Source organism: Cheilinus undulatus, linkage group 8 (assembly GCF_018320785.1).
Source record: "Cheilinus undulatus linkage group 8, ASM1832078v1, whole genome shotgun sequence".
NCBI classification, from domain to species: Eukaryota; Metazoa; Chordata; class Actinopteri; order Labriformes; family Labridae; genus Cheilinus; species Cheilinus undulatus.
In genome coordinates, this window is record NC_054872.1 from 43,548,853 (window position 1) to 43,576,464 (window position 27,612).

The 27,612-nt window shown below is 39.8% G+C and overlaps 1 protein-coding gene across 1 annotated transcript in view; it reads right to left on the reverse strand.

Moving 5' to 3' along the window:
• The window catches only part of LOC121513497 (raftlin-like), a 252,499-nt gene extending 228,959 nt beyond the window's left edge, over positions 1-23,540 (reverse strand). The window contains exon 1 of the mRNA XM_041793287.1: positions 23,019-23,540. The gene's annotated coding sequence lies outside the window, so the exon portion shown is untranslated. The remainder of the gene's footprint in view (positions 1-23,018) is intronic.
• Between the last annotated feature and the right edge of the window lie 4,072 nt (positions 23,541-27,612).

Sequence of the window (27,612 nt, forward strand, 5' to 3'; positions counted from 1 at the left end):
ACTATTGATATAAACTGGCAAAAATGGGTTAGCTGAGGCAGAAATTGTCGGAAATGCATTAAACTGGCAAAAATGGGCACATTTACTTATGAAATGTGGCGTAAAAAGTGGTAAAGATGGGTAAATAGTTGCAACAGTGAGACGACAGAGTCAACTATAGGCAGAGAGTGGCAAGATTTGGTTTAGAAGTGGCAAGAACAGGCAGAAAAAAACGTGGTGGAAAAGGATTAAAGTTGACAAAAATGGGTTTTTGTGTGGCAAAAGTCTGTCAAAGTTTTCAAAATTGGTGGTAAAAAATAATGAGAACAGGTTGGAATCTGGAAAAATTGTTGTAAAGTAGCAACAGTGCACCGGTAAGTTAAAAATTATTCCTAGTTTTTTAAAGGCATCTGGCGACCCCCTCTCAGTGTTTCGTGACCCCAAATGGGGTCCTGACCCCAACATTGAGAACCACTGCTCTAAAGCACAGGTGTCAAAGTCAAGGCCCAGGGGCCAAATCCGGCCCATGGAACAGATAAATTCAGCCCACAAGATGATCTCATATTTCTGTTATAACTGGCCCATCAGTCTGAGGTCTGCAGATTTCCTCAAGTATAAAAATGTGAACTTATCCTTGATGATTTAAGATATCCTTGTTAAGTCACAAGATCTGAAAAAGAAAGGAGTAAAATAACTCAATAAGAAGTCAGAAGAAATGTGAGAAAAGAAATTAATTTGTGTTTTAATTTTGTATTTTCAATTTTACATCTCACAATTAGGACTCAAACTTGGGATTTTGACTTTTAATTTCATACTGTGAGCATTTCAACTCATAATTTTGACTTCTAATATGATATTTTGAGCTTTAAGATTCATAATTCTAATATTTAATCCATATTTTGACCTTTTTAACCACTTATTTTGTATATTACCTCATATTTTCAACTCCAAACTTTGACTTCATAATCCAACAGTTTGACCTTTTAGACTCACAATGAAAATTTTGTATCATATTTGGACTTTCAATGTCATGATTATAATTTTTTTTCACATTTGACCTTTTAAACTCATGATATTGACTTCTTTCTAATATATTTGCCTTTAATAAACATTATTTTTCAATTTCAATTTCATGTTTTGACCTTTTTGAACTAATAAATTTACTTCTCTTAGATTATGAGCCTTTTAACTTATCTTTTTAACTTTTTAAATGTCAAAAGTCATTTATCATCAGTGCTAAGTTTTTTTTTTTGGGGGGGGGGGGTCATATTTTATTACTGGTGAAACAAGGTTGACAGTTAATGGTTAAAAAAGGTGACCCTCTTAGGCTCTCAGGTTAGTCCTGAATCCAGAACCCGGCCCCTGCAATGATTGAGTTTGACACCCCTGCTCTAAAGAAACACATCGACACAAATGTGCAGGAAGCAGGCAGTACTTGTTTTCTATCTGCTGTCGTCACAATGCCAGTGTCTCTGCTTCACCCTTTGTCACAGTGTATGCTACCCTATCTGCTTAATTCAATGGTCAGCAAATCTGTCTTATCAGATACCTTTAGCATCTTGTTTTAGTGCACATGCTAGCACTGGTGTCCTGCAAACAGAGCAAAGGAGAGAGACAGTGATGTCTCCAGAGGTTTGATTAAGGAACATTGCATACAAACAAATGGAGCCAGGAACCGACGTATGCTAACCTTGCAAAGCAGATGGATTTGCCAGAATGTCATCAGGCAAATCCATTCAGAAAAGCTCCAATCTACAAGGTTTATGCTGAACTGAAAACAGTTCTGACCATTCAGCGTCATCTGAGGAGAACGAGGGGGTGGCTATGGGCAGGGTTAAGCTGTACTGTAAGCCATTAGCAATGGCTTCCTCCAGTATAGCTGTTAGCTTGGGTGTAGATAGAGTAGTTTTATCACAACTAGACCACTATGTTTCTTTTCCAGTCCCTCTACGACACATCACTGAGGCGGGTATGTTGTTATCAGAGCTTGACAAATGTTTCCACATTGCAAACACCACAGAATAAACAGAATTTTATAAATAAAACAGAGAAAAAGGTCAGAGGTGTAATCAGGGATTAGACCTGTTTTAGAAGTAGTTACACTAACGGTGGCTCACTTTAGCTTCATTAGCTAAAGCTAACATAGCTATGCCAGCTATGTAATTAAGATTTCTGCATAAGCCAGTGTTGCTAAATTAGCATTAGTATATGAGCTTTAGCAAACATAGCTAAAGCTTACATAGCTATGTAGTTTAGTAGTTTACATAGCTGCTTTGTGAGCTTAGCTTTGGCTGCATTATCTATGTAGCTTATGCAGCTAATGGAGCAACTAAGCTACTCTTGCTGCATTAGCATATTTACATGGAGGACAAGCTTTTGTCCTGTAAGCAGACTGTTTAATGCAGTATTTTTTTTACTGGATTTTGCAGGTCAGTTTTTAACTTTTGAATTTTGGTATCCTGACTGTTACTTTAACCCTTACTCTAACACTATGTGGAAGTTTAATCCAATTTTAATTTGAAAGTTTTATAGTGGTGACAGAGATGGTGTCTCTGATGAACAGTCTGTAAGAGTGGCTGTCAGAGATGACTGGTCTGCAGCCAGATTGTCTTGGAGCACTCTGTGCAAAATGGCTGTAGAAGACAGGACAAAATGAGGTGTCTCAGAAGTGTCCTTTATTGTTGTGTACTGTGATACAAAAATTTTTATTCCAAGTTCATTTCGACTACCATCCAGGATTCACTGAGTGCGTGGGTTTTAGTCAACAAAGTCTTTCTTTGTACTACTTTAGTGAGTTTTACTGAGATAAGAGTGAATGTGGGATGCTTTCTTTTGACTTATTTATTTTGTCTTTTCTATGACAATTCTGATTTTCCCTTAACAAAAATGTAAGTTTAGTTGTTATCTGCAGCACTCAAAAAATTAACTTGTTAAAGAGAACCATCTCAAGATAACAGCAAATATAAGTCAAGATCTTAAGATGACAATGAGGATTCACTCATGAAGAAAGTGAGCAAAACAAAGTGTAAAAATGCACGTGGGTGTCAGTGAATTTATCATGGCTTTCACTTCCTGTTAAATGTAGGCTTGAGTCTCTGTCTTTATTTTAAAACACTTCCATTTTTCTGTATTTTCAGCCGTCAACAGCAACCAGAGGTCGAGACATAAGGGAACTGATGAAAAAAAAGGGAGAGTTTGCTGCTCAAAAACAGGAGATTACATGTCACATTTTGTTTCCTGCCAACAGTCAAAACACCATCCTGGAAAAGAATATGCCAACACGTATAGGTGTTACCATAGAAACCTTGTATAAACACAGGGCTGAGAGCTACAAACGCTGACATATTACATTTCATAATAACATATCTACTGTCCAAACATCCTGCATGCTTCTACACCACAGAAGAGTTTGATTTCTTCACTCTTATCTAAATGATTAAAACTAAAGTGCTTTGACTGAGCAGAATCAGAGTGAGTTTAGACTGGGAAAGCACCAGTTGCACAAGTTTAACTGGGATTTTACCACAGAGCAGGAAAAGAAGAAAATGCTTGTTTAGGATGGTTCACCTGAAGGTGGAAAACATTTACTTTAAGAAAAAACATCTGATGTTTCCTCATGTCCAATAAAAGAAGTTTAACCAACTCTGAGCTTCAGACTCATTGTGTAAGAATGGTAACACTGGAAATCCCCTACCTTTCCCTTCTTATTTTCTTTCTTTCTGTCTGTCCTTTTCTTGAATCCACTTTTAACTGGGATAGAGGAAAGAAAATGGTGAACGAAGAAAAAGAAAAAGCAGTTGCAGCAAAAGCAGGATGTTTGTCATTAATTTGAGTAGTATTTTGGTTCTGATAGGGCTGCACGTTGGTTTAGTGGTTAGTGCTGTAGCCTTACAACAATAATGTCCTTGATTTAAATCCTGGTTGAACAGGACTTTTCTGCATGGAGTTCCCATGTTGTCCCCTTGCACATGTGGGTTCTCTCCAGGTACAGTGGTTCTCAGCTGGATGAGCTTCAGGGCCCTCCATCAACTTCTTAATGAGAACTTGCAACCAAAATTTCAGATAGTTTTTCAGATTTATTTAGTAAAATTAGTTCAGTTTGCAGACAAATCAAAGAGAATGCAAAAACACACAAGCACATTTTAAGAGTTGTAAAAACTTTTTGAGTGCACTTCTTATCAGACACATATTCACGACCCACTGAAAGACCCACCAGTTGAGAACCACTGGTTTCAAAACAAGCTTATTGGGTTAACCCTTTAAGCCCTAAGCTATGTTTTAACCGTTTTGTCTCGCCTGGATTTTTTTGTCTTAAAAGCTTGTAAAACATTAACCCTGTCGTTCATAGCCAAATAGCCAAGCTCCAAACCTCTTTCTTTTCAGGACAATCTGGGCTTTAACAGTAGGTGTGCTGCAGTAATGTCACGACTTTTAAAATAGTGGTAGGACAAAAAAAAAAAAAAAAAAAAAAAAAAAAAAAAGAAAAGAAAAGAAAAAGAAACTAAATGGACATTAAAACTCAAAGATTTTTATAAGTGATAAACAGTAAGCAAAAATGGCTTATACTTTTTTTGTACACACTTGTTCTCTGACCTTTTGGGGATGCAAAAGTTTTGGTGACATAAAAAAATTTCACATAAAAAAATTATTTGCTCTTCTTTGTATTGGCTCTATTTGTGCCATTATTGAAAAAAATGTCCTGTCTGCAGTGACACAGAGGGCCACATCACAGGCTCTCTGTCTCTCTTTCTCTCTATTATGAGCTATTCAGGCCGTCTCTAACATGATGCAATTTGACACAACATGACGCCATTGGTTGACAGCCCCTCACAAAGCATTCTGGGAAAACTAGTGGCGTTAAGCATTAGCTGCTAATGGCAGAATTGATCGAAAATGGATTTAAAAATTGATAAAAAGGAGTGAAATATTTGATCTATTGGTGTAGATTTAATGTTAAAGAACCCTGAAAAGTCACCCAAGTTCAAGGCTCCCTAGAAAATCCTCTGTAAAGAATTTGAAGGCGTGGAAAGCATCATTGGAATGGTAAAACAGCAACCTCCAAGATGAAAAAGAAGTAAGGGGCTACAGTTTATAATTCAGAAGTAATTTAACTTTTAATAACCTGTGTAACATCTTGTATACGACAACACCAGGCAGAGAGGGTTAATTGTTGACTCTGTCTCAATTTGTCGACCTGTCTAAGGCATCTCCTGCCTCCTGGTCAATGACATCCCCCTATGGGACTTTAGACAGAATCAAACTACATGATTTCTAGCCCAACCAGGCCAGATTGTGTCTAGATTCAGGGCTAGTAACAAATAAGGATTTGTCAAAACGATCTCCAAGCTTCAGAATAATTATTCTAGAGCCTCCTACAGTATCTGAGCCTCCCTGACCGTAAATTATAAATATCAAGCAATCTTGATTTCTTGGTTGGACTGCCTCCTATGGAATATTTACAACACTCCCATACTCCCTCGAACAGCTGAGGATTTTGATCATCCTCCATGTTTATTTTCTCCTGAAGTCACGTTTGATCAGGCAAGTTTCTGTGAGATGGGTAATCTTTACTGTGAAATTGTTTCTACACACAGCAGGGATGTGGTCTCATCATGTGAGGATTATAAGAAGAAATCATTAAAACTGTCTTATGTCTGTCGTCCCTGGTGATTTTAAAAATCCTTAATTGCCTAAAAACTGTCTTGTGTGTGGCCAGCCGATTGATGGATAGTCCTTGAATTAAAGAGCCTGCAGTATGCAGCTGCATCGACAAACACCTTTCACTTTCACTGATTTTAGGATTTAAACCACCATAAAAAACCTGAGTCTGAAACTGTCTGCCTGTATGCTTTAGGGTTGCTTCATCCCATGAGGCTGAAAACCCACTCACTCCCACTGCCAGCTGTTTACTTATTTTATTTAACACCTGTTTACATGTCTTCTCAGTGTCAGAAATAAAAAGCTAACCTAGCTAGGGGGCTGTAAACATAAATGATGTATTTAGTCAAATGTTGGCATATTTTGGTTGAAATATCACTTTTCAGCCAGCATACATTAACAGAGGACAGAGAAGAAGAGCTGCATGAGTGGCTTGAAAAGCTTCAATGGAAGCTTTTACACATATTTTCATAATGAAACTGGGTCGCTGTTGGAATCCATTAACTGTAGTGAATATGAGCTGAGTACATCTGTCAGTCTGCCACAATGGAGAAAACGTCGAACTTCCAGTTAACATGCAAGCCGCTGAAATTGGATGTTGGAAAAGAATCTCTTTGTGATAACAATGATAACACCCAGGGCAGGAGATTACAAACCACAATAGGTAGAAAACAAACTGTCTGGTGTTTGTATATCAGGCCGTGATTCTCTGTACCTATAAAAGAAAAATGTAACATATGCAATGGAGAAACAATTTTTAAACAGGTCTTGTGTGAGTAAAAGACAGTTAAGGTGCTGTTTAACTAAGGCTATGGAGGGCTCTGGTTGTGTAAAAAAAAAGTCAATGTAGTTTTTATATTTTAAATCATTCAAACTGTATTTTCCCCTGCATCTACTCAAGAAATGATTCGAAGTCATGGCCTGTATAAAGCGAGGACAGTCTCAGTGAGCCTTCAGGGAGCAGCTACGTACCCACTGTCAGTCAAATTGACAATCAGAATGACTGAGTTAAGTAAGAAATGGGTCCTGTACAGTTTTATCCAACAACAAAAGACCTGCATAGGCTAAAGCTGTTTCTTTAACCAGGCTTTAAATGTTCTGCTAAAAGATTTACGATATATCCATGGACTGTATAAGATATTAACCTTGCTAAGCTGATGGGCCAGCCTGACGCCTGAAAACGTCCCAGTCAGAAAAAGGACTGACTGATCAGGGTTATTAGAGGAGAAATAGTTGATAATGTTGTACTCAAGACCACACTATCCAAGACCAAGACTCGTTCAAGATCAGAGTGCACTGAGACCAAGACAAGACCAAATACTTTTGGGGGTCGAGCCCTAGTCAAGACCGAGACCAAGACAAGCTGAGACCAAGACAATAAAAAATCAATTGAGAAACCAAGACAAGGTTGTCAGGTTGAGCTACTGAGGAGTAAACTCCATAACGCGAACCAACTGCAGACATGTCAGTACACGACTTTTGTCGTTTTTGAAAAGAAAACAACTCAATGCTGTTCTTTGTTCTTCTTCTAACAAAGAAATGTCATCAAGTTCTGATAAAACAGGCGCTTTAGCAGCATCCACGCTAATGTCTTCCACCAAATTGCACCGGCCTCTTGTCGCTGCTGGCTTATACCACGACACTGCCCCTCGACACTGATTGGTTCTGTCACTTTCCAAAACTGTTCGGACGGGAGCTTTGCAAGATGGAGTGAGAAACACAGAAACATGCAAATCCAACTGCTTTGCAAGGTTGCAAGGTTAGATTCACAGCACACTATGAAGACTATGTGTGAACATTGTTAGAACACTGAATATTTTCTGTTATTTTTAAGATGCTTATAGGAGATATGAATCAATTGAAACACTAAACAAAGAGGCTCTTTAAGTATTCCATACCTCTTATTAACACATATGCATTTGTACAGTCATCAGTTAACACGGTCACTCTTTAAACCGTAACACTGGTTGTTGATTTGTATCCAGTTGTTTTTATTGTCCGTGTGGTTTGAATTTGGGCATATAAATTACTCCTAAAGTAGACTGTATTACCTAAGTTTAGTACAGTGAGCAGATATGTTAGTTCAGATTTCCTCATAACTGGGATCATAGAGTCTTAAAATTTTTAATTTGTGAAAACTGGATGGGCTAAGGGCTCCATACACAGTACAGGCAGGACATAAATGTCAGACACAGCATTGCAAACATTTCCAATTGAAAGAGTTAGAGCTGCTAATTCTAACAGTGCAGCTAAAGAGCCTTAAACCTCCTACAGCATGTGTATCTGAGACTGCACAGATGAAAACACACTCAGGATGTAGAAAAGTATGTTTAAAAATACTGGTTCTTGGGCATTTTAAATGGATTCAGAGATGAAGAGAGTGTTTATGATTCTAGTGTAAATCATTTTTTTGGGCATCATTATTAATCAAACTGGAAGCGTAATAACCTCATAACCTCCAATACAATTTGAACCAGTAAAGAAATGACCTATAGAGACCAATATTGTTTTCTGTATCAGGCTGTAAACACGTTTATTCTGCTGCAAAGATGGGCGTTTAGCATGGGGCTTACTGGGGAATCACTGGCTTTTGTAGCCAGCCTCAAGTGGACATTTAGGGAACTGCAGGTTTTTGCACTTCTGCACTGGCTCAAAGCAATCAAAACATGCACACCATGGTTCGGACAGGAGAAAAATAATAATCAGTGCAGTCTGGATGATTTCTAAAAACATGCATGAAGAAACAAGTGGAGAGCTGCTGTAGTAGGGTACTACAAAACTGATGTTACATTGTGGGTATATATGAGGTGCACAACAAAGAATTGACAATTACAAACCCTGGATAAGAGCGTGTTGAAGATTCCAAGGCAACACACAAAGCATGTGCACTACTCTCTATCAAATCTCACAACTGTTGTATGAGAAAATGTGAATCAGCACCAGCATTGTAAAAGAACAAAAGCAGAAATGCACCACTTTTTTGCTGCACTACCATTTCAATGAAAAGAGATTTCAAGGATTACAGGATTCATAATTCCTTTCATTTAAGAGTATAAATGTAAAAATACAAATTAAGCGTAATAGAAAAGCTTTAAGTGCTCTGAGTGTTAAAATGTAAGACCCCCTCCGTCTCATGTAAACTCTCCTCAGAGAAGGAGGCCATGGGTGCTGGAGGTGGAATTGCTTTTTCAACTCACTGAATTTTGTTCTATTTGCTTTGAATGCCCAAGGACGATCTATAATGGTGAGCATGCGGGAAAGAAGAAATGGAAGATGAGAGGTTATGAGTGAGGCAGAGTAAACAATAGTGTCTGTCTGAAATTCTGCATCGTTTCGAGGCTCCGGTTGGCTCCGCGGTTTTTGCCATGGCCTCGGCCAACCTCGTCTCCGTACAGTCTCAAGGCCCTGAATACGCTCCGTCCACACGCACACACAATTCCACACAAATGCACCCATGGAGGGAGCTATTGCCATGGGAACCAAACCCTCTATGACTACTCCCTTCTCTGGAGAATAATAGGCACCAATCTTTCTCAACCTCTCTCTCTTTCATTGTCAGTTTCTCTCTTTCTTCAACCTCTTCATCACATAGACTTCTCCTCCTCATCATCGTCCTTCTCCTCCGTGTCCAGGAGCAAACACTCGTGTCCTGCTGTTTCCCTTCTCTCTGCGCTGCACGTCTGTGACAGTCATGAGTGTGATTTGTTATGCATAATCTATCCACGCTGGGATTTGTACAGTCCTCACAAGTAAAAAGCTAAACATTATCTCAATCCAACCTGCACAAACACTACGCCGGTTGTTTTCAGGCTGCAGCCAAAGAAACGCGATAAAAGAGGGTTTTTTTCTGTCATTTCAAAATAACAAAGAGAGACGTACTTAAAATAGAATAGAAAATTCTGCCCTCTTTTGCTTTCTTTCTCTTAAACACAGAATAGTCTAAAGAGATTTCCCGTGAGTGACTCATTGCTTTCTGTGAACTCGCTCCAGGCGGGTCATTTTTTATTAAAGCCAGCCGAGGCCGAGTTCTTAGGTTTTCAGACACCCTATCGACATGTCCGTGTTGAACATTACCCAATCAATACGGCTGCAATTTTCCTGACCACCCATTACAACGGGAGTCAATTTGCCTCATAGAAATATCAAGGGGTGTTCTGTCTTTCGTTTTTCTCTTTCGTCGGTTCGCACTAAGCTTCAACAGAAATGTCTGAAAACTGGAATACTAGCTCTTTTGTTTCCCGTCTTTGCCTGGAGGATTCATCCTAATATCCCGTCTCAGGTCTAGGGCAATGCTACAGGCTTGAATAACTTAGTATCTTCAAAAGCACGATCACTGTCACCTGGCAGGGGAGAGAGGGAAAAAATAATCTTTGCCCGAGATCTTGTAAGCGAGCATTTCACAGGGAAAGGATGTGAGACTCACAGCAGAAGCTGCAATCCAGATGACACCCTGTCATGAGAACTGCAAAACTCACACCTTATCTACCAGTGTGTCATTCAGCCATGTTTACTGCCCAGAGTTTATATTACTGCCAAAGAAGGTGCCAAATCTGATGTCTGTGCAACAAATGAAAGCAGACTTCTGACTAAAAATGAACCGACCCTCAAAGTGAAATCCAAATTTAAGTATTATCTCTGAGGGTGTTTTCACATTAGGCCTGAGCATGATAGTTCTACCTCCCCTCTCCCTCACTGGCCTGCTTTTGCATGAGTAAGATCTTTGCATGCTTGAACCCACTTGCACTTGTACAAAGTCAGAGTAGGTGGTGGTATGCACATAGTTGGATGTAAATCTGCCAAGAAGAAGAAGAAGCAACCATGGCAGCCACTCAGGTTCATTTTTTATGCTCTTTGTGGACAATGAAGTCCATCCTGATGCCAGCAACACCCTCTTCCGACCATATCGGCCCACACTGTGTACACTTACAAAACCAATAGATTGGCTAGATTCTGTGTCTGTCATCTGGCAGGTCCAACTTGTAAAGCTTCAACCTGAAACACTTTTGCACGGTCAGAGAATGACCAGACCAATTAGCTCCATTAATGGCGAACAAGGCAGTAGCATTATGCATGGTTTAGTTGCTCTGCAAGTCTGTAAACAGTTGCCTTCAGTGAAGAGACTAGTGTAAATGCAACTATTGCAGCAGTCTAACAGGACAGGACAAATTTTCTGGATTAAAAGTACAGCAAAGACTCTCAGTGAAGCTTTGTCTTGGTGGAAAAAATCTTTGCCTCGCCTTCAGCCTATCCACTGATAGTGAACAATGATAATGGCTGCCTTGTGAGCTTGCACTGTATAGTTTATTGGAGCTATTTATTCTTACAACGTATGTTTTCTTGCAATGTTTGGTCCATAATGAATGTGCCAGAGTTTGTCCAGCTGCTTTCCCAGATTTTTTTGAAAGGTTCTGCCCTTCCCAAGCACTGTTTATGGGCTGTTGCCCTGATGGATGTGAAATATATCCCACGCAATTGATATATTGTCTTGATTAGCATGTCAGGTTACATGGCTGTGTCCAAAATCACACTCTCATTCCCTACTCTCTATTAAAACGTGTTGCAACAGTGACTCCTTGACAATGTCTGACAGCATATATGACAGCATATGTTTGCATTGACTCACATCTATTTAATCTTTAAATAATTGAAATCTTTTGAACTTTATAACAGTTATATATACTGCTCTGTGTCTCTATGCTCCTGTTGTGCACCTATCATTAATGAAAGCAGTGAACTGTCATTTTTTGCTCTGTAAAGCTTCAAGCTGTGATGCATCCCTGGGTCCCTGCTTTCTACAGCTGTGAGGTAGAATAGCTACAGCTGCATTGTTTTTTGACAGATTTACCCAAAGTGGGGAATATCACAGATTTTGAATGTCCGACAAAAACTTCATTGCATTTAAGTCGTTTTGATGAAAACTAAACTGACTTTTTGTCAGTTTTAGTCATCATAGAACTATTTTTGATCTAGTTTTTGTCATGGAAAAAAAACTTTCGATAAACATTTTTAGTCATAGTTTTAGTCGATGAAATTAACACTGGGGTACACCACTATGAAATGGTGTTTTCACTATAAAGTGAATATGGAGTGATTTGGACACAGCCATGGTGTGCTGTTTCAACAGTTACTAAACAGATTGTAGATGTTTAGAATTGGCCTCACAACTCTACTAGCTTGTAAGTACTCCAAAGTCAAGCATGGTTGCATTTGCATCCAAAGAGAACAACGCTTGAGTGCACATGGACCATATCCAAGACAACAGAAACAGACTCTGGGACCAGGAGAACTCAGATCCAAGCCTGGGTCCTTAAGGAAACAAAAGAGAAGAGACAACCCTGGCAATTACTTCTATGTACATTTGTTTATGCTGCATTTGGACAGTGAAGACCAACCGCCAATATGGAGGATTTTATCCTGTCTAAGACCCAAAAACACAAACCTAGTTCCACATACACTGTAAAAATCAAACTTGATTGATGATGAGTGAACACGTTACGATTTACTGGGTGCACGTTTGATAACTGAACTAGCTGAAACAACACAATATGTTGAGTTTTCTTAGACTATATAAGATACCAAGTGAACATAAAGATTTAAGTTGAGCCAAAATTTTCTGGGGTCTCAACTTAAAAAGCTGGCACAGCTATTTAGTTAAGCTAACTGATATTTGTTAATTCTTACTAGAAAAACTTTCTTCCAACTCAACATTTTCAGCTATGAGAGTTTTATGTCAACTAAGTGGCAACATAAAGTGTGAAGTTGGGCCCCTTAAGGCGATAAAGCTGTGAAACTTGCACTTACACTATTTTACTTTGGCCCCCATATTTGTTTTTACATTGTACCAAGGAGCTTGGAGGATGTAATGAGCCCCGTACTCAAGCATGGCTGCATTCACATCTCCTGCCGTCACACTTGAATATACACGAGTCCTGCCCAGGACCACCACTTTAAGCAGACTCAGCACGCTCATGTTCACACTGATCAAAAAATGGACTTTAAGGTGAGGTGAACTTAGCTCCAGCCCTAAGTCCCTAATCTGCCAAGAAGACGAAAGAAGAAGCAACAATGGCAACCACATGTCGCCATTTGTTTATGCTCTGTTTTTTCCTCTATTTTTGAGACACCAATGACAATTCTTTTCCTGCTTCCACATCTACTGTCAAGCTTTGAGGATGACATGAGGTCTCATGCTGCATGGACTGAAGAGATTGGGAATGTTTAGAATTGGCTTTCCAACTCTACTTGCAGACAAGCACCCCTACTTAACCAACATTTCATTTAACTTCAGTGGACCATGCTTGAGTTTACATGGAATGTGTCTTCAAGTGTACTGGGCATGCTTGTATTCACATGCAGAAAAAGAACTGGACTTTGGGGTCAAGTGACTGGTCCAGGTCTGGGTCCTTAATCAACCAAGAGGAAGAAAGAAGAAGCAACCACTTACATCAACATTTGAACAAACAAGAGTCCATCCTGCAGGGCACTTTGGATGTTTTGATAAATTCTAAGATCCCATTTAAGATCTTCTTCTGACTTCCAGGTTGATGATACAGGAGATGCTAAGAATTGCCTTTACAGCTCTACTCGCTGAAAGTACCAAGCACTCGAGCACGGTTGAGTCCATTTTCCCATGGGTTGTGCTCTAGTTCACATGAATAATGCCCCAGACCTCATGTTAAAGCAGGCTTGGCATGTTTGTGCTTACACTGATCACATAAACCAGACTCTGGGGTCAAGTGCACTTGGTCCCAGGCCCAGCTCCCTCATGTGAACCCACCCTTAAATACAGACAACTCTGTCAACTGAAGTCTTCTAATTTATTCTTCTTTTAGTTAAATATAGGAGAAGAAGTAACTTCCAGGCAACTTATTTTGGATTCAGACCCCTCCCCATGTTTATATTTCATCACGTCCTGAATCTGCATCTTGTTAGTTTTTCTCTGGCGTCAACAAGCGCAGCATGAAATGAGAAAAGAAATTAAGATGGTTCAAAAATAACTACTTTCAATTAGATGTTCCCCTGAATTATTATGAGTATAGAATGTTCCGGTGTTTTGTTGTGTCTGCCTGTGGCTGTTTGTCTATACATACTGAGCAGGGACGAGTACACACTATGGTTTACACACGCCAATGCTTGCCAATTACCTTAATCAAATTTCACACCACACAGGGGGATTGACTGTGCCCGGATCAGATAGCAAACATAAGTTGATTAAAATACATGTTTGCTAAAAGACTGCAGCGGAAAAAAATGACAGAGAAAACACACAAACAGAGGGTTGAGTATAGGGATATGCAAAGTAAATGAGAAACATCTGAAACACCATGACTGCTACTAAAGCCTTTTTCACACATATGCACTCTCTCCTCTCATGACCCAGGCATTAACTTTCACTCAAAGCAACAACACTTCATTTATTCTAAGAACACAAGCTCGGACTCACACAGTCACTCTTGTGGTGATGAGCTCCAGAAATGCAAAGACAGCATGGTTAAGACTGGACAGAAATAGATCCTATATAACTTGCTTTAAAGTGGTTAATGTATCTGATAAGAACAGAAGCACATAATGTCATTTTAGGTCTCTTAAAGCCTCTGATTGGTGCAGTTTTGATTGCTGCATGATAAATGTCACCTGCTGGCTGTTGATGATGACAATAAATGCTGCTATAATATGAAGCAGTTCATACATACAAACCATAAATTATACTATAACTAACTATCAGGTTGAACACAACAATAAAGATGAATGTACAAGGAAGGTCCATGTGTGGTTCATAAGCTTGAAAAGCGATCATCAGCTATGATTTTAGGGAATCACCAAAGATTTGGGATGCTGTCTTGAACATTTGCCTTTCAGTCTCTTTTCAAATGCCATTGTTTTGCTGAATTGGATCTTTATAGTTGAAAACATTCAGGTAGGTAGTTGGCTTGAATGTTTATTCAGATTTTGTGAAATGTCAATGGAAGATTTGAATGAGGAAATTTGATTATGAACAAGCAAAAAGAAGTGGCCAGTCACTGTTAATCTCCACTGATTAAAGCCTCCATATGGGTGAAAACAAGCACAGAGACTGAATGGTAGTAGATCAGAAAGCTGTGGTAGCAGTGCAACTAAATGCTTTTGCAGTGCATTGCATGCTTCAATTAAAAATAAAAAAATCTGAAGTGTTTTTCTTTTCACCACAAACGATGAAGGACTGTAAAAGGAGCACTCTGTGTCTTTGAGCTGAAACCAGAGGAGTAAAGTTATGAAATGTTGGACCGCTGACGTGACTTAAGGCCATTGATCACTCTGTGACAGCAGGAGCTGTAGTCTGCTGCTTATTAACAGATTCTTCATGTATTCATCAGTTTATTAACTTTTAAAACTGAGATCCAACTCATTTAACCCTTCAAGCCTGAAGCTATTTTTATCTTATTTTCTTTAAAAAGCTTGTAAAACACCAACCCAGTGATGCACAGTCAAGCTTGTGACGCATGCTTCAGCAATCTCAGCTGCCTTTTTAAAAGTTAAGGGACTTTAAAGACAAAATGAAACTAAACAGAGATAATAAACTCAAAGATTTTTACACATGACACACAGTAAACAATAATGACTAAAACTTTTTGTGTAAAAACCTGTACTCCAATCTGTTGGTGACCAAAAAAGTGGAAAAAAAAACATTCTATGATTACAAGTCTTGAAAATATACTCATATGTACAAAAAAGTCCTTGTGCTTCCATGTATTTGCTCTACTTGTGCCATTATTCAAAGCAGTTCCTGCCTGCTGAGTGTCACAGCACCAGCTCTCAGTTTCCTTTCTTTCTATCATGAGCCTTTTAGGACGTCTCCACCAGGATCTGCCCAGGCCCCATGCAATGCATTCTGGGATAAAAAATGGCCATTAGCATTAACCGCTAGCGGCAGAAACAACTAGAAAAGCACTCGGAGAGCGCAGACCTCCACCAATAGCCCTATCTCCCAACAGTGAAGAATCCTTTAAAAAATTCCTAGATCCGTCCCCATGTGCCCCCCACCACAGCATTCGCTGATTACTCCCTCCCCGATGGGGTGGAAACACAGTGAGGCAAAGCAGTGGCTTTGCTACGGGTGCCATCAGATGCACCCATGGTCTCACTGGACAACTGGAAGTCATGTCAGAGGGTGAATATTCCTCTATTCCTCCCAGCATTGTGAGTATTCTTGCTACAGTTCGCTGTCTTTCTCTCTGTTGCGCTCCGACTCGTCTCCTCAACCCGATGTGCGTCTTTCAAACTCTATAAACTTCAAAACTTTGAATAGAAACACACCCAAAAACATGCTGCTGGGATTGAAGTTACTCATGTCCGCCATCTCCTGGTGTAAAGTGGTAACAGCGCAGACCTCCGCCATTAGCCCTATCTCCCAATAGTACAGAATCATTTAAAAAATACCTGGATCCAAACGGTGATCCGGATCACTCCCAAAATCTAATAAGTTCTTCCTTATGCCATTTCTGACATTTCCTGAAAATGTCATCAAAATCCTTCCACAATTTTTTGAGTTATGTTGCTAAACAAACAAACAAACGAACGAACGAACAAACCCACCTGATCACATAACCTCCTTGGAGGTAACTGGGATCAATGTCTAGGTGATAAAAAACACTTGAACGTATGAGACAGCCTCACAACATGTATGATAACATGACAACGGTCAGCTGATATAAAATCATCATCACCCCTGCCTGCTTGCTTGTGGGGAAATTTACTGATTTCATACATCAGCTCATCCTGATTTCACATGGCACATTTACTAAGGGGCTTGCAGGAAAAAATGAGATAAAATTGGTGTTAAAACAAAAAAAAGCAGCTTCAGCTGGGCTTTATTGTTTCATTAACTATAAAAGAAAGCGGTCCTTTAAAGGGCTAATTCAGCCAAATAAACATTTAATCACTTTTTCTAGTGGTGTTGTGTTTGCAGTTCCTTTCACGCTCCCAGTGCCAAAGATATGCTCCTTGAATGCTAATTTCATAAATAAAGCAGAATAAATCTGCAGTCATAAACGCTGGCATGTCATTAATGAAGGTTAATGCATGTAACATTCAAAAATAACATCAATCCTGCAAAACAAATGCTATTAAAGTCATTAATAACAAGTCGTTCATTCTTTACCTTCTCATAAGCCATCAGAGAGGGTTGGCAAGTCATTTACAACTTCAAATGTCAATAAATCATTATTAAAAGGTCTTTACAACAATAGATCATCTGATGTTGTTTGTTCCAGAACCAGAAATGAAGGATAAGCTCACATATTTCTAGTCTTTATCAAATTAAGGCCATACATGATCATGTTATTATTGCATCAAAAGTGTGATTTGGAGCTAAATTCACTTCTCTTCGTACAGACACTGATTTCATTCCCTTCTTGCCTTCAAAGTAAGAGCTAAAAAAAAGAGTGAAGCAGTCCGCCTAACCCCAATCAAATGGTATCTGTCAAAACTGCAGTCTTTATAGCACAAGATTCCCTTCTTCTGTTAGAGTTCCTGCACTCCAGCTCAGCCCAGAAGCACTGTCGAGAAAACAAAAAGAATATCTCATAAAACAGAGACTGGAGCTTGGGAGGATACCCACTTGAACTCAGACTGAAGCCTCACATTATCTATTCAGCTGAACTTACAGTATACTCCTTGTTCTGTGTTAGAACTGAAGAAGTTTTCACTCACACAAGGACTTGGGATTTTGCAGCCTATTATGCACATTATGGCTGGAAGAGATCACTTCATGGCCAGTGTGGACAGAAGGAAGGATTATATACTGTCTGACTACTTCAGAACTGTTTCAGATAGAATTACAAATATCTTAATCTTATGAGTATTTCTTATATTTACAGTACATGTTCTGTAAAGTCAAAGGCTAAATGATCTACTGAACTTAAAGCAGGTTTTTGTGTTTTACTTACCCAGCTTTGACCACAGGATTGTCCACACAGGTTGGGTAAAAACACAACACTTGGTGTCCCGGTTTAGCTGAGCCCGTTAACTGGACTTCTTATGTAAAAAGGTTAATGTCCATGTTTGAGTCCCAACCACAGTCATTTACTTTAGGTCATTCCCTCCTCCCATCCCTGTTACAGGGCACTGTCCTTTCATTAAAAGCCTTAAAAAGACCAAAACTGATGTTTAATTCCCCAATGCACATAGGAAATGAAACATCTTCACCTGAACTGCCTGGCTATTTGCTCTGTCCCAACAAAAGATTCAGCCCATTTATGTGCACAGTGCATCCATCCATTATGTATCATCTTATTCCATAGGGGCATGCAGGCTGAAGTTAATCCCAGCTGCTATCATTGGGTGAGAGGTGAGGTACACCTGAACTGGTCACCAGTCAAGCTATGATGTTTTCAATTAAGCCATTCAGTTGGACTGCTGTCCTTGTCCAAGTATGCAAACATCATTGATTTGAATCATTTAATTAATGGAAGTATCCCAAACTTCACTACAGTAGGTGAGAAAAGGCTGTTTTTCAGCTAGTTACTGTTGAACTACAGCAATATACAAACAAGGTAGGAAGCAACAACATATTTGCATGTTGACTGGTGAAACAGACAACTTTACAGATGTTTCTGTGTTCTGTGCTGTGTTGATACCTCCATCTGTTTTTATCGTGGCTTTTTTCTTCTCATTTACACTGTTTATCGTCTGTCAAAACACGGCATGTTAACTTATGAAGCATTCATATAATGCCTTGAGTACTTTGACGCTGACTGAGGTATACAGTGCTTAACAAATGCATTAGACCACCACCCAAAGTAAGGTTTATGCCACAGCTGCCCTAAATTAACAGCACTGGTAATTACCAAAAATCTTTTTTTATGTTTCTGCAATGGTTAATACACCAATATGTAGAAGCTCTTTAACCCAAATGATATTTTTAATGCTAAAATATAATTATTATTATTATCCATGAATTTTCAAATTTACTGATTTACAAATAGTAAAACACATTATTATTTCTTGATTAATATGTCAAATTATAGTTATTTACTTGCATTCCTGAACAGAAAAATGAGTTTTAGTGGTTGAATGTTATGCTTGATTAATTTCTGACTTTTGAGGATATGGGAAGTGTCAGACCTTAAATGTAATATCTACTGTTTATTTACATTTATTTAACCAGGAAAACCTCATTGAGGTCAAGAATCTCACTCACAAGAGTTCTGGTCAAGACAAGCAGCGGGACAATTAACAAATTATGCAGTAAATCATAAAAACTTTTATAAACACAGATCAACCAAATCCCCAGCCTGTTGCATCTCCATCAGACAATTTTAATTTAAAGCAGGCTTAGTAGCTTGGCTTTTACACAAGACTTAGTCTATAATCATATTTTTCTACATCCAAAATAAATCTGAAGTCCTGTTCTTTTCCCCACAAAATGACCTCCTATTAATCTGAGCCTGAAAGCTACACTGTGAAACAGGGAAATATCACTTACGGAGTTACAGACATTAAACATGGACGTATTAAAACAAATGCAGTGCTACATATCACCATAAAAAACATGAGGATTCATATGCACGTGCATGCTATTTGGGTGAATTAACCCTTTAAAGAAATGACCTCTCCACCTTTTGACCTCCTCACTTCTCAAAGGGACACTGTAGCGTGCTAAAGTCCAAACCACAATCACTTCCACATTTCTACCAGCCCAGCAGCAGAGCGGTCAGTGAATGAAGCAGCCATATGGGGCTCTTATGGAGGAGTGTTTTCTATGTGCATGTTATGTTGAAGTGCTCATGTCATGTGTAGCATATATGCATGCTCACGTGTTCACTTGATGTTGCACGAATAATTTAGCCTTTGATGTACACACTTGGCGCACATGAGCACATGGCAGTCGTTCTCTGAGCATATGTGTGTTTTTGTGAGTGGAGTGCACGCAGTCTGGGAATAACTGTGTGCTTTATTTGTGTACATTGCGTCTGTTGTTGTCTTGTTTCATTTGTTCATGATACATGTGTGCTTAATTATTTGTGTTGTGTGTCTTTTCACTTTATCCTTGGGTGTACATTTGTGCATGTGGCCCACTCATTGCAGCGTTGCCCATATGCTGCTTGCCTTTTGGGTGATTGTTTTTTAATGTCCCTGTATTTATCAGTTAATGCTTTCCATGCATGTCTGTGTCAAGAGGGAGAGAGAGAGACAGACAGCCTGAGACAGAGAGAACTCCTGACCCACCAAACACTGTATAGAGTGAATGCAGCCCGACGCGCCACTACTCACCAGCTGGAACTAATTAACAGCAGCTCAGTCAGACAGAGCTCTCTCACTCACTTTCTCTCTCCTACGCACACACTATCTCTTCCTCTCTCTCATGCCCCTCTCTTCCTCTTCCCTGACATCTCCCCCCTCCCTTCCTTCACCTCCTGGCATCTCTCAACTTGTTTTTCCCCTTTAAACCTCCTCCTCTTGAACACTCAGGCATGCTTGGATGATCAGCAGAACATATTGAAGGCATGTAAACTTGCAGAGACAGACACGGACGAACCAGTGTGCATGCTAACCTATACATTTATCCTTAGAGAACAGTAGCTCATGAATCACATGCTCCCCTGTGTCATTCCTAAGGAGTGGGAGTAGTGTTTCACTGTACGCCGGGCACATCTGCATTAGAGTTCGATATGTGATTGGATCCAGGTAGACATTTTTGGCATTCTCAGGACTGGTTTGTACCATCCATCATGCATGTGACTTCAAAACAAGCAGAACCACTGATGCGCCTGATAAACAGCATGAGTGTGTGTGTAAATGTGGGATCGTGCATCTATGTGTTTGTGTGGTAGATATTGATTTAGAGCTTCTTGTTACTAAGAAGCCAAACTTTTGATTTGCAGCATCGTCTGCCGTATCAACGCTCCGCTGTGATCAAAAGCAGCTTGTGTGTCATTGCTAGTCTGCACAATGCTTTCCCCTGGGTAAATTAATTTGTTGAAAGCTGCCATAATTTGCACTTACTAACTACTTTGAAATTGTGAATAAAGCTTTTAATCATGATGAATTGTCTCTGGGACTGGACTCTGTGTAACATAAGCACACTCTGCTGGAGCCCCATTAGACTTGAGATTTGCAGCCCATGTGCCATTGCCAGTCTGCACTGTGCTGTCCCCTGGGCAAGCTAATTCTTAATAAGCTGTCAAACTTCATACTTATTTACTACTTTGTGTAAATATGGCTTATAAATATTATTAGTTTCCACTGGGCCTGGTACTTTGACTAAAGTAGCGCCCTCTGGTGGAGCCCATGTAGACTGCTTGCAGCCTATGTGCTATTGTCAGTCCCATTGTTAATTTCACTGGTAATGAGCAATTAAAAAAATAACCAAAATACTTCAAAATGTATTTGTTTTTTCTTGATATAAAGCCTTTTTACTCATGCCACATGTCTGTTAGAATTTCAACTTTTTTATATCAAACATTTCTGTGATGTTATCAATTTGTTATTGAAGATGAGGCTCATCATATTTTGTTAGCTAAAATTGTAGCTTCACTATCAATCTGTGGCTGAACATTTAACCAACTGCTGGATTATATGTTTAAATTTTAGTAGCTCAATACTGCAAGATGACTATCAGAGAACTAATATGTTTTAATAGTTAATAGGTGCATTTACCATTTTTAGTCACATACTATGTTTTCTTGCTATTCTGCACTACGCTGTCCCTGCCTGATGTCAGTTAATTTACTACTATACTATATTTACTATATTTACTACTCTGATTGTATTAAAACAGTTTGTAATTCTTCTAAGTTTATGCTGGGACTGGTTCCTTAAGTAACACGAGCGCCCTCTGCTGGCAATGCTTTAGACTCGAGCTGTGCAGCCTGTGTGCCATTGCTGGTCAGCAGTATGCTGTCCCTAAATAGCTTTATTTCTAATCAGTTTTAGTAAATCACTTTAAAATAAGTTTGCATTTCTTGGTAAAAGTCCTTTTCAGCCATGCAACCAGTATTAAGCATTTTTGAACAGATTGTGATTTGTTATTAAGTAACTCAGGTTTATGATGTAGTTATGTCTTGCTGGATTAAATTGAAGCTTTATATCAACTTCTGTGAGTGGCTGCTGACAAACTGATTATTTGAGTCCATGTTTTTTTGCATGTTTGGAGCTCTTTACTTTAAATGTGGCTCTCACGGTGGTTCCTCAACCTGGAGACTGGGGCCCCATAGGAGGTGTACCAAAACTCTCAGGGGGGGTCATGAAGCTTTGTCTATGTTGAGGTTGTCAAAATTTGATTTTTACATATTAACTAAAATCATGATTAACCCTTGTTTAATACTATCCACAGAAAAAAAAAACACAGACGTAGATCTACTTTCTTAAAACAAACAAATAAACAAACAAACAACAAAAAATGGGTGGTGCTTCATGATAGCAATGAACCACTTTGAGGGTCTTGGGGGGACTCGGTTTTTCTCAGATCCAAGTCGGGGGGCCCCAAGGAAAAAAGGTTGGGAACAACTGGTCCTCAGGATACCTCTTATGCTTCTGTTGTTATAAGGAACATTCACCAATTTAACTCACATTTTAAATATTCCAGCCAATCGGCAACCTGCTGCCTCCAGGTACGTTAATTTATAATAAGCTGACATAATTTGCACTTACTAACTACTTTGAAATGTGAACATTTATAATTACTAAGAGTTTCCACTGGGCCTGGTACTCTGTGTAACATGAGCGCCCCATGCTGGGGACCCTGCAAGCTTGAGCCATGCAGCCTGCGTGCCATCGCCGGATTCCACTATGCTGTCTCCTAAGTAAGCTGAACTGAAAAGAGCTCTGCTAAATTCTTGAAAATAAGTTTGTTTTTCTTGGTAAAAGATGTCTTTATCTATGTCATACGTTTAAAGGAACTTCTAAAATCAATATGAAACATTTCTGGGATGATATTGGTATTACATTGAGTAATTCAGGCTCACCATGTTGCAATGTTTTGCCAGCTAAAATTGCAGATGCAGCTGTTTTTCAACTGCTGAATTATTTGTTCATATTTTAGCTTATTATGAGGTGCATTCACCAGGATACTTTTTATGTCAGTATGCATTATACTGTCCCTGTGCATTGCTGGAGCTTGTTACTACAAGAGTGGTCCTAAAAGACCCAGTAATACTTCTGTTGTGGGTAGAATTAAATGCATGCTGGATTTAGAGCTTCTTGTTAATCAGAAACCAAACTTGTGGCTTGCGGCGTCTCCCAATAAATCAACTCTCTCTCACTGAACAGTTGCTACCATGCAATCCAAGTTCACAGCAGCAGCATGGCCAGGGAATGACAGCGAGTACAGTAACACATCTGGAAGACAGTGACATTTCATGCACATGTTGAAGAGCTTCCACAGACAGAGAGAGGAAACTTACCTCTTTCACAAAGCGCTGAAAAGTTCACTGCTTGGACACAAAGGCAGCAAAAAGACCAGAGCTTCCAGCAGAGAAACACATTCTACTTGGAGGGAAACCAGCGCAGACAGAGGATGGAGGTTCAGATCCTGTCCGATAAGCTGGCTGAGGTTGCCTTGGAGCTGCTTGGATTAAAAGGAAACACAATCCTCCAGCATGCAGGCAGGCAGGCAACAGAGAAACCAGAGCAACTGTCAGCAGCAGCAGCTCCAGCGGTTTGCTTCGTCTTCCCCACTTCACCACCTCACAGAGCTCAAACACACTTGTAAGCCCGGCGTGTTTAGGTCATGCTCAAAGTATGCCTGTGTAACGGTGTTCTGCAAGCTCAGGGAAACCACATCCTGTCACATATTTACCTCCCTCCCTTGTCACTCCCTCTCTTTTCTCTCTGTCTTTCTGTGTTGTTCTCTTTCTCTGTGACTCTGTCTCTCTTCTCCTGATTGTCTGAAGCAAACTGAGCGCTCCGACCCAACGTCTGCTCAGCACAGCCCTCTCCGCCTCTCTGCCTATCTCTCCAGCAGCCGCACCAGTTCCACTCGGCTGACTGAAGAATCCATCTGAGAGGGAGAGGAGGAGGAGAAGGAGGGGGGACAAGAGGGGAGGGGAGAGGAAGAGCGATGGGAGGAGGAGAGGGCGCTTGACTGGGAAATACCAGAGTTAGAGAGGGAGGAGAGAGACAGAGGAGGAGGAGGAGGGTGTTGTTTAGGGAGTGAAGCATTAAAGAAAGATGGGAGGACAGAAATAGGAATCAATAGTTGGTTTAGGGAGAGAGAAGTGGAAAGAAAGCAGGATAATGATGTGTCACAAAGTCAATACACAAACACAGACACAGACAGTACAGTTAAGGGGCTCTTTATGGGGTTTAAAGGTGCATGCCTAGCTGTGTGCATGATTCCACTTGCTGTAATTTTCACTTATTTACTGCTTTGATTTTGTAAATAATGTCTATGATGTGTTCTGATTGGTTTCCAATAGGACGGGTACTGTGTAACATGAGCACCCTCTGCTGGGTGAATTGCAGATTTGGCTAAAGCAGCCTGTGTGCCATTGCCAGTCTGCACCATGCTGTCCCTGTTGTAGGTTAAAATCTTATAAGCACCATTAAATACTTTAAATAAGTTATTTCTTCTTAGTTAAAACACTTTTTAATCTTGTTTTGTTTGGGATAAACTTCAAAATCAATACCAAAAATTTCTGGGATTCTATTGATTTGTTATTGAATAATTTAGGCTGACAACATTGTTATGCTTCACTCGCCAAAATGCTGCATCTCATTTAACAAACAAGTGAATCTTTAAGTATTGTTGCAAAACTTGAAAATGCAGTTTAATATTTTGAGAGCATCAACTTTCAGGTCAAGTCAGGTATGGGAGCATATGCTGGTTCAGGACTTTACTCGCCTCAACCTTGGTCCTGTACTGCCCTGGCCTCCTGACGGCCATAATCCAGGCCTGCGCCATGCACCGTCTCTCCAGATATCCTCCCAGCTGACATGTCCACGATGCACGCCATCGCCCCTGGCAGCCCACCAGGTCCTGAGCACCAAGTATGCTGTGAGCTGGATCAGGCCTGGAGAAGCACACCAAGTGACCATAAACGTGCAGCTGATCTAGTCTCCGCAAGGATCACAGCATCACCAGCAAAGTCAAGATTAATGATCTGGACATCACCAAATGACACTCCACAGTTTGCTGCCCCTGTTACTCGCTCTATTATCCAGTCTGTACATGAGCTGCCTCACCCCAGAATCACCTGGGAAGAAGAGAGGTGGAGCCACTACGCTTCCCAGCACTCTTAGTATCAGAATATTGGGCAGACATCAGCTGGATAAGTGAACGTGGGATCCTGCGGAGCTCCAGAATCCTCCAGAGGGCATCTCTACTAATCAAGCTGAACACCTTCTAGAACTCAGCATAGGCTGCAAGCAACACTCCACTGAATTCTACTGTTGATTCTGTAATAACTATTGACTTAGAGCTTTTCCTCAGACTTTCCTTTAAAAAGGGGTCATCAAGTACAAGAGCCAGACTTAGCCTTGACAGAGACTCTGGGGACCGGACTTTCAAATAAACAAAAATTAAATCAATATTTTGGTCTCATTAATGTGTTATTATATCAGTATTTGTATTTTCTTTCAAAACAGAAGCTTTTACCAGTCAGATCTATCCCTATTATAATGTAATAATAGGGGTAATGAAGTAGGCAACAAGGAGACAGGCCTGCCCACAGAATTGACTGGGCCCCTGAAAATCCCAGAGAATGTGCCCTCCCTAATCGTGTTTTAGCACCAATATTAACTAATTTTTGACACTTTTTAACCTCTTTTCACCACTTCATTTGGCCATGTCTGCAATATTTTTTTCCATCTTAACTCCTATTTGCCACTTTTACACCAGGTTTTGACACTTTTTGCCCATTTTGCCACTTTTTAATCACTTTTTGCATCTTTCCTGCCAATTATTGCCCCTGTGTGCCACTCTTTAATTCATTTTCCCTACTTTGCCAGGTTATTTTTGCTATATCTTTTTTTCACTAACCCATTTTTGATTCTTTTTGCCCCTTTTTGCATCTCTAACCTAATTTCTGACATTCTTTAACCTCTTTTAAACCACTTCTCCCGCATTTTTTCTCCCTTTGCGCCACCTTTTATCCATTTTCCCACTTTTTATGTATTTTTGCCACTTTTTATCCATTTTGCCATGTTTTATCTATTTTTTTTGTCACTTTTAAACCCCTTTATCATTTCTTTTGTTTTTGCATTTTTTTTTGATACGTTAACTTAACCAGATAACTTGGGACCCAGCTAACCAGTGTCCATGTTAGTTTCTCTCCCCTCTCCATCTCCGTGTACTCAGGGTCATAAAAGTCTCCCCCGTATCCATGGTAAATGGCACATCATCCTCAATTGAATCGAGATGGAAGATCATGTAGCTGGTAGCTGAAGATTGCATTGCAAAATTGTGCTGAACACAGCAGCTTTGGGTAGAAAGTAAAACGCTTTAAAAATGTTGTGAAACGTTTGGCTGCTATTAGTGCCGACTACCTCATACAACCCAACTTCAAAAGTACCAAAATATCCCTTTAAAACTAGTCTTTTTGCTCAAATCTTGCCAAATCTGTGCTTAGATTTGCTCTGTTTATACTCCAAATGTCTATTAGCTTTCAAATCTTCAGATTCTTGCCAACATTTCCTTTCCTCATGCTCAAACCATTCTTCTCTGTGCGTACGAACGAAACTTTCTCTGTGCACTTGAAATGCATTTCTGCTCTCATTCTGCTCAAATCGTATATTTTACCCATTTTTAAATAAAAGTATGTGCATAGCATTAGTAAAATGTAGAATAACCCATGGTAGTTTGGTAAGATTTCCACTCAAATCAAAGTAATGTTTAAAAAAATAAAAAAAATGTAAGTCTGCACATGCTTATTCTTGAATCAACTGTGATCAACTTTGCTATAACTACCTTCAGGTACCTTCAGTGGGGGTCCCTGGTCCTTGACACCTTTATTTTGGGGGTCTTGGGCTGAGAAGTCCTGGTCTAAAGAAAGCAGATGAAGAAGAACCGTGCCCCTCATTTGCCAATATCAATAATTTATGTGTCTTCAGTAGAAAAGTGTTTTTCAGAGATTTATATTATAAAATAAAATTTAAGTGACTTTGCAGATGCTTAATCCAAACAAATTAAACGGCAATGGTTCACTAATTGTAACTGGTGATGCTACAAACTGTTTCAAGCAATGTTTAAGTCTCTGAAAGCCAAGCATCCACACTGAAAAATCTGTTTGTGAAACAACATGAAGCCAATTATTGGAGTCTTGTGTTGTGGCTGTACAAGGGTTTTGATGGGCCCCTCATGTCTTAAATTGGGCTGCAGCATGCTAAAGTTTGGGGGCTGTGAGAGATGTAAGATGCTGTTGTTGTTATCAGAAAGTTTAAGCCTGGTTCATCACACAATACTAGCGAAGGTACACCACAGATTCACATGTGTTAAAGTTGTTTGTTGAGCAAAGACATTGTATTTGTGTGTTTGTGTGATTCTCAGCACTCCCCTCCTGTAGTGCTTATACATATTTAATACATCCGGGTCAGGACCCCCTATAGTTCTCTATTCATTATTTAAGCCGTTTGTACCAAGGACCAGCGCTCTAGAGAAACACCACACTTCTACATAAACCGTGATTTCCACCACAAACATAACCACTACTACAACCAGAGACACAACAGAAGCACTGAGATCCTTTTAGCCTGAGGCGACAACACATCTGCATCACTGCTGACATCAGGGTAGAAGTTTCCATCACTGTCTGTCCCCATCATTAACTCTCTGTGATGCTTACAAGTCTATTGATGGAAACAGTGAGAGGCTGCGTGCTTCAACCCTGGTTAAGATGCTCTCTAATGACTGTGATGTACTGAGTGTGATGAATGCTTCTCAAGCAAGGACAATTAATAATTAGGCATGGCAATAACTGATCTCTGACTGACTGTATTCAAAGAGGATTGCTTATAACAGGGCTGAAGGGCATCCTGTCATCCTGGGGATGCAAAATCTGC